At 30.8% G+C, this 8,456-nt stretch overlaps 1 long non-coding RNA gene across 2 annotated transcripts; it reads left to right on the forward strand.

Annotated features, from left to right (window-relative positions):
• Positions 1 to 2,874: 2,874 nt before the first annotated feature.
• LOC141712730 (uncharacterized) lies at positions 2,875 to 5,056 on the forward strand. 2 transcript variants are annotated; one of them, XR_012571686.1, is made up of 4 exons: positions 2,875 to 3,174; positions 3,381 to 3,556; positions 3,649 to 3,956; positions 4,605 to 5,056. It is a non-coding gene; the product is annotated as an uncharacterized LOC141712730 (long non-coding RNA). The 2 variants fall into 2 exon arrangements; XR_012571685.1 differs by having other exon boundaries at positions 2,879 to 3,174; positions 3,649 to 3,831.
• The last annotated feature ends 3,400 nt before the right edge of the window (positions 5,057 to 8,456 follow it).

Genomic DNA, 8,456 nt, shown 5'->3' on the forward strand with positions numbered 1-8,456 from the left:
CACTCAACCTGGAATCCTAGCCCGAACACTGGTCTGGGGATCCTCGCTACCAACAGTTTCCTTCTGAACTGGAAAAGAACATAAAAAGGATCACAAGAGTGAGCTAATTAGCTCAACAAGTTATATAAACAATAACCGAGGTTAAACAATGATCAAATGAAATGATTAAGAGGAATCGAGTTTCTTGTTAAGCAATTATTAGAAATGGATATTCATTTTTAATTTTAAAAACCAAGATTAGGCTGCTGATCAGTCACGCACTAACCCCGAGCAAGGCACATAGCTCTGTTTTATGTACTGGATCCAAGGCACATATTGGCCTAATATGACCACGTATCTTGTCTGATCATGAATCTGGTCTACATTTAGAAAACCATTCGATTCTATAACAATTCAATATGATAAACAATGTAATTCAATAAAACAAGATCATAATCAACATTGATAAAACATTTGTCTCACAGCATAATGTAATTCATGAGTATCAAAAAGGTACATCAAGGTATGTATAAAGAACGACCTCAAGTATGTAGAAAAATCAGGTAATAGATGAACAATGGTTTAATGGTTATACAAGGTTTGGTTCTCTGTTGTTACATGGTATTGTAGAAAGTGTGAGTGATTGTATGTTAAACAAATCTGTTTCAGTGATTGGTGTATGTTGTTAATGTATTTTTGGAGTAGTATCGTATTTATATGGTTTAGTATATGGGACTTCAACAATCAATGGTTCACAATGAATAAGGCTTACAGTTCAAGTATCAAATGATCTGGTCAGGGTTCAGGGCTCAAGCAATTTAACTAACTCAGGCTACCATATGATATAAATCAAATATATCCAAAGCACTTGAAACATGAATCAAGAAGTGTTCAGGGTACTTCCAATATATCTCAAGAAAGGTTCAGAATAAACTTTCCTTATCTCAAATGATTTTCAAATTCACTTTCACTCGTCTATCGGTTCTACTCACTAATCACTTGTTTTCCTTTGTTACGTCTCGCTTCCTCTGCTAGACATCACAAGTGTCTATCAATACTCAATCTCATATCATTCTAATCATTAAATAGACGTCAAAAACTTTATCTACCCTCCGTTTCACCCAAATCTAACTTACGGATTGAAAGTTATGATTAAAACAGTCAAATAATACTCACATAGGCCCTCAAACCAACATCAATCGATTCCTTTTTACACGATCTATAAACTGGTACCAATCAATTTTACTAATAACCCCTAAATAAGAAAGCCCTAGTTTTTAATTAAGAACATTCAAAGAATATAAAACCTAATTTTCTTAATTCGAAAATCAAACACAGATTTATCTATGATATGAAGCTCAAAATCAGTCATATAATATATCAAATTCACCAAAATTTAAAGATCTACAACATGCAATCATCAAATCATATTAAACACTTCTAGATTTTATAAACCTATTTAATCCAATTAAATTTGAAATTAAATAAAAATATAAATAAATACCACTTGAATCTGCAGCTGTATGGTTGATAAAACTTGATTCTACTCTCCAAGAGCTTCGTTTTGGTTACACGTACACCAAAATCGGAGTTCAATAACTCCTTCGAATTCTCGATTATTATGAAAAACACGATGAATATTACTTTATCTCTGGATAATTATATAATTTTACTATTTATTTGTGTTTATCTGTACAAAATAAAGTATTGTAAAAGTTATTTATATTTACGAAATATTGGTACCTAGTTGGATCAAATCAGATATAAAAATATAATATTTAATAGCTAAGTATTAATAAAACTGATCCAATTCGGTACCAGTTTTAGGATAAACATCAAAACCGAGCTTTTAAATAAAGTTTTGGGGTTCCGAGCTTTTATTTACACGTACTACGAGAAGATACTTGTATTTTAATCAAAATATCTCGTATATCGAAAATATCTAGTTTACCGGTTTATCCTTAACGATTAAATAATATCATAAAATTTGTACCGGAAATCGTACAGGAAATTTCGTAGTCCGAATCGATAAAGTCAAAACACGGAAAATGCTCAGAATAATCAAATTAGATACTAAATGAGTTTCCACGTAACTTCTAGGTAGCAAAAACGTAAAAACTGTCGAAGTTGGACGATTCCTAAATAATCGAAATAAATAATAATTAAATTGAAAAATAATTAATGAAATATATAAAAATTTATAAAATCATATAATGACATATAAATTATTAGAAAAATATCAAAATAGTCTATACCTCATTCTGGTAATATAAAAATTTAAATTCACAAATTTTATCACATATAAACATCAAATACAGATACCAATTAACACATAATTCACCAAAAATTCATATATAATCACACCATATTCATTTATTGTCAAAAATAATTACACGATACATCTCAGATATTATAATATATGTTTTTTAAATGATTTATTCGAGGATCCAACATACAGATGTTAAGATATATCGATTTCAGCCACTAGAAAATATTAAAAAAAATTCAAATTCATCTTGCATGACAGGAATAGAAAATTCTAGGAAAAGTCCAATCATAAACACGAGATTTTTTTTAACAAAGGAAACTTGCAACTGCTACTTTTCGGATGCACACTAGGTAAACCCCACAGATGGCTCATGCAATTGCATGGCTCATGAGGCATAATCATAAATTCTCCTCCCTGAGATTCGAACCTATGACACGAGATTTGTTCCCTATTAACCAGATAATTTTTTTATTATTTTTTTTCGATTATACAACTGTATGGATATTAAGATTTATTATTTTAATTAAATATAAGATAAGAAAAAAATATAAATTATTTATAAAAAACAATATATGATAGCACACAAGTTATATAATAATACATGCAAATCAAGATAATTTATTTCCATCTCTCACCTTTTGACCCAAATTTCATTCTCGGTTCAATGAAAATTTCATTTCCCCTTATTTCATTCTTATATTCTTAAACTCTTAATTTTCTTCTCCTTTATCCTATTTTTCTTCTCATCTTCTTTGTTTACCAATCGAACGATCTAGACTCTGCATCATCTTCGTGTCCATTATCTCCATTATTTACAATGACCTTCGTCTCTAGTTTTGATTTCTTGATCAAATATGTGGTCTCTGTTTGTCTTCAGATGCTGAATTCTTGAAATGAGCTTCTCCTCTTTCAATTCGATATAGTTGGTATTAATCTTCTATTAGATCATATCCTTCTCGATTAAAGTTTTTCTTACAACATTATTGAATTTGGGGTTTGAATTTGGGTTATTTAGAATTTGATTTTTTACTTTATAACTTAGGGTTTCAATTTTTGGATTTGAAGGTGTTATTCTGTTTCATTGTTTAAAATCTTTAAATTTATACATGTACACTGATTTGAGGTTTTCCAGATTTGTGTATAGACAATTAGCCGCCATGAGCAAGAGGACGTAATTGAAGCAACGACCCTTGTACTTAACAAGAAGACCTTTCAATTTGTTTACTACCCTCGAGAAAGCACTCAAGTAAAATCTGCATTTTCCAGTCACAAGCTCAAGTTATCAAAATTACGGAAAGACCTAAATTTGTAATTTTCTTGGATATTTAACTTCTCCTTGCATTTGTTTAAATTTTTTATAATAATATAAGCTTACATGTACCCTGTTTTTTCATATAAAGGATATCGAAGAGATTCTTCAAACGCTGATGTGGCAAGTTCGAACCAGGTACTGCCTTCAAATTTGAGTTTGGACATAAAGTCCTGGTGGAGTGCTAAAGATGAAGAACTAAAGAATAGAAATGTAAGAGATGATGAAAAAATGGAGCATGAAGTGGACTTGGAGCTCCGACTTGGGCATGATCGTAAGAAAAGTTTGGTTACTAGATTGAGTTTGAACTGTTGGTACATATATAGTGATTAAATGATCAGTAGAAAAGTTTGGTTATTATGTGTGTGGATCAGAAAGAAAAGTTTGATTACATAACTAGTAAGTATCATTTTTCTTATGATTATTAATTTGATGATTAGATTGCATGTAAATTTATGAGAATATAAATATTTCATATTAGGTAATTATTTGCTAGTTATTCAAAAAATTACATTGACTCTCATGAATTGCAAGAGTGCTCGCTTGTTCTTCAGTTAACTTATTTTGCATCTTCAACATATGTGATCCAATATAGTTTAAATATTATTGATGTTGATGATTGAGTTATCTGTAGTGCCAGACTGCATACTGCAATACATTTATAAATGTACTCAATTTAAATATGACTGAAATTGAAAAATGAATTATAAGATATGATTCTATATACATTGATATGAGTTAATTTTGTATATAAAAGTAATGCATCTGGTTACCTTGTATGTGGTATACTAGGCTACCTGTCTATTCTGCATTTAAAATTACTAGTGTGTTGTTTGCTTATTTAGACTGCCAAGTGATGTTGCAGTTGCAGTTGTAGTTGGGATTAAACACTAAAAAGAGAAAAAAATAAATATCTTTATCAAATAAAAAATTTATGTTGATTCCTTTGTTTCTATTTAAATAAGTATTTTTATGGGCAACACATTCCCCTGTGTCAAATCTTAACTATATAGGAAACCTGATCTTGTCCTCGTAACTCTTTCTCAGGGTATATTTGATATACTGAGTTTATCAGGATCCTTTATAATTGCTACGATATTTGGAGGATCCAGCAGCAGCAGAATAGGCAACATAACCTTGGCCCAGCCTTATGGTCTTATTGTTGGTGGCTTGCTCGCAGAGTTGCTTATAGTTTGGTCGTGGTTACCAATCATCGAGACCCTGGTGCTGAATTAATTTATGAATCTTGTTGTATTTCTAATGAAAATGATGTTTTGTGTATGTCTTGAAGTACAAATAGTTAACTCAATACTGACGTTCACCCATGGACCAAGGTGATATATTACTTTGTCATTTTGATGTGTTTTATGTTGAAAATGACTTGAAATATTTTTGACAAACCCTATTCCGGAGGCAGGGGATGTAAAAGCTTATTTTTTTGTAAGTCATTTTTTTCAATTAGAACTTATAGTCTAAGTTAACTATTTCTATTTAACAAATTATTTATTAGACGCAATGCCGTTCTTAGAAATTTGAACAGAGGGTGTGAATATACTTAAGATCTCATCTTTGTCAGTGACATTTAATTCTTTTTGCTCCAAACATTTTTAAGCAGGTGGTACATATGTTAGTGGTGCAAATCCCATTATAGGGTTGGCACATTTGCAGGTGCATCCCCAAATCCGGGGTCGGGATCGGGTGTCACCAAACAACTTCAAACAATATAAACCTACTTGTATATTAAAACAAACATACAGATAATCCCTTATTTTTGCGGATCGCTTACAGGTTTACGAAACAAAAATCTAACCTTCTAAAATTATAATATCTAAATATAATTTTATTACCTCTTTACTAACTTCCTCGTATTATTTATTCTAACACATACAAATTCCTTCAGCTGGGATCTTTCCACTTTTGTTGTCTATTAAGAGCTATTCACTTTTGTCCTCATCTGATAGTGAAAGAAATACGAATTCACAAAGAAAGAGTGAGCCAAAAATGCCCAGCAAGTATCATAATTGGTTTCCAGGTATCAGATCAAAAGAAACTTCTGGAAACAATCTTTAAATGATTTCAAAACACTTTTATTATTTATTTAAAACATTTGAGCGAATGAAAACATCGGCCCTCATTGGCCTTTAATCATAAATCACATTTCTCTGTAAAAGAACAGTGAACATTTCACTGATTCATCTCTTTGAATCAAATCTTTGTTTATTTTTGTAATCATAAACTTTCCAGGAAGAAATGTCGTTAATGGCGATCAACAATAAATTAGACTAGACACTAGTAACCAACATATTAACTATAACCTGCTGATCAGTCAGGATATAGCACAATCTATACCAAACTCTATAGACCCACCAACATATAGGGTACCCAGGCACTATGGCCTAATAATCAAGGGTCCATCCATCTCCGGCCCTTAGGGTCCAGCCCATTCCTGGCCCTCATCGTAATCATCCAGTCCGTAGAGTATTTTGATGTCAAATCACTTTGATTTTAAAATATTCCGATTCAGGGTTCGCAAATAACCCGGAATAATAGGTATTTGCTTAAGAGATCAATCGATAATAAAGGAACAATAATGAAGGGTACTTGCATAATTAAGAGTAATTGTAGGGAAATATAAAAACATTTGACTATTCTGAATTTAGAATATGGAAGAAATATTTGCAGTATATTAGAAGAAAGTTCAGAAATACTTGCCTTAATTGATAAACCTCTGATCTTTAACCATCTGCCATATCACTCAGTCCTGATGTGTCTGCATTTCTATTGACGGACCACTCGACCTTTCTCATCATTCACCATTTCAGGTTTATCTCTATTTTGAATCCATTCGTTTCATTACTACACTTAATCAGGCTTTACTTTCAATCTCCGTCTGGCTTTGAATGCCTTGCACTATGTGTATCTATCAAAAAAGATAACATTCAATTAACTGACAATATATAATTGTTTAGTCTATATGTTTATTCTTATCGTCTACCCGCCCGATAATAACATATAGGGATCATCTTTAATCATATAAAGTTTAATAGACATATGGACTCATAGTTCACATAACACATAAACATATAAGGCACGTATCACATATTTCATATAACATATAACTTAGTTCGTCAAAACATTCGACTCGGTATGCTCAAAACTGAAATCGAGTCGAAATACAATTTTACGATAATTACGCGACTCAGAAACGTTTACGAAATTAAGCGACCTTTCGAAATAAAATATTTTATGTCTCGAAAGCATTTTTAATGGAAGCAGAATATTTTTCTGAGTCTGGACGCGTTCGTTTCGTATTAAACGGATGAGTGGGCTATTTAATATGAATTTTTGAACATTTTTCGGAATTAAAACGGGTCTCCATAAAATTTTATAATTAAATAACAGGGTTCGAATACCCGAATATGACTTTAAAATCATTTAATAATAATAATCGAGTCTTGAAAATAATTTTATATAATATTTTAAATCTCGAAACTATTTTTTAGAATTTTTAAATCAAAATAAATAATTAAATCCAATTAAATAATCAATTAAAATTAATTAATAAATAATTAAATTAATTAATCAATTAACATTTAAATTAATTGACTAATTAAATAATTAATTATCAATTAAAATTAATTAATTAAGATTTATTCTAGAATTAAAAATAATTTTCAGAAAATAAATAATGAATTTTTGAATTAATTAACAAAAGAAAATGCAGAAACATAAATTAGTTTAAGGAATTAGCTTTTTGGGGATTAAACCCGGGTCGAAACCGGGTTACACCGCGGGTCGGGAAGAAAGAATCGGGTTTGAAGGTCGCCGGACCTCCACCCAGATTCCGGCCGTCGCGGCGAACCTCTCGTCGTCCGTTCAGCCACCCAAAACATCACCAATCGACAGGGTTTTCGGTTTAAAAAGTGCATAACGTCACATTTTCAGGCAATATCTAACAACAACGGCATCAAAAAGCCTGCAAATCGTCAAGTTCAACGATCCCCGCCTCCCCGCCGGCGAAAACCCGACCACCATCATTTTGAAACTAAAATTGATCATATATATATATCAAAACAAAGCTGATTCAACCTACAATCTACTCATATGATCAAAATAAACACCCACATATTTATTAATCAAGAAAATCGAAATTAAAATTTAATAAAATACATGAATTCGACTTATATTATCTGGTTATCGTTTGGTCTAAACAAATATATGAATCGATTGCAAATGTTAAGATGCAGCTATATCAACCATCAATTTCAATCAATAACCCTCAGAGCAAAAATCCCCAAATTCAATTAAGAACATTCATACCCCGTATAAACCCTAATTTAGATAATTCGAGAATCAACCAAAATTTTTATATGTTATTGAAATCCAAATTAATCATATAATATACCAAAATGACCAGGAAGAAAAGATCTACATGATTCTAGCATCAAATCACACAAACAACATCAAGAACAAAAATTCATATTTTAATTATCAAATATTTTAAATTAAAATAAATAAATATGAAAATCACCTTGATGTCTGCACTAAAATGGTTGATTGATTCATAAATTACTTTTCGAGAGCTTCGATTTGATACATGGCACGCCCGAATCGGAGTTCAATAACTCTTTCGTTTGTGAGTTTGATTTTCAAGAACGCAATGTTTTTAGGGGGTTTTCTCTGTATATTCCATATTTTTACTGATCGATTATGATTATTCAAATAAAATAAAATAAGAAATAGGCTATTTATATTTATAGAATATTGGTTCATGTTTGATCGTATTGGATCGATAAATTAGTTACTTAACCGCTAAGTAACTGCAAAAATGATCTGATTTGATACCCGTATTGGATAAATATCCCAACTGAGCTTCTAATAAAACACTTTATACGAAAA

Source organism: Apium graveolens, chromosome 3 (genome assembly GCF_009905375.1).
Source record: "Apium graveolens cultivar Ventura chromosome 3, ASM990537v1, whole genome shotgun sequence".
NCBI classification, from domain to species: domain Eukaryota; kingdom Viridiplantae; phylum Streptophyta; class Magnoliopsida; order Apiales; family Apiaceae; genus Apium; species Apium graveolens.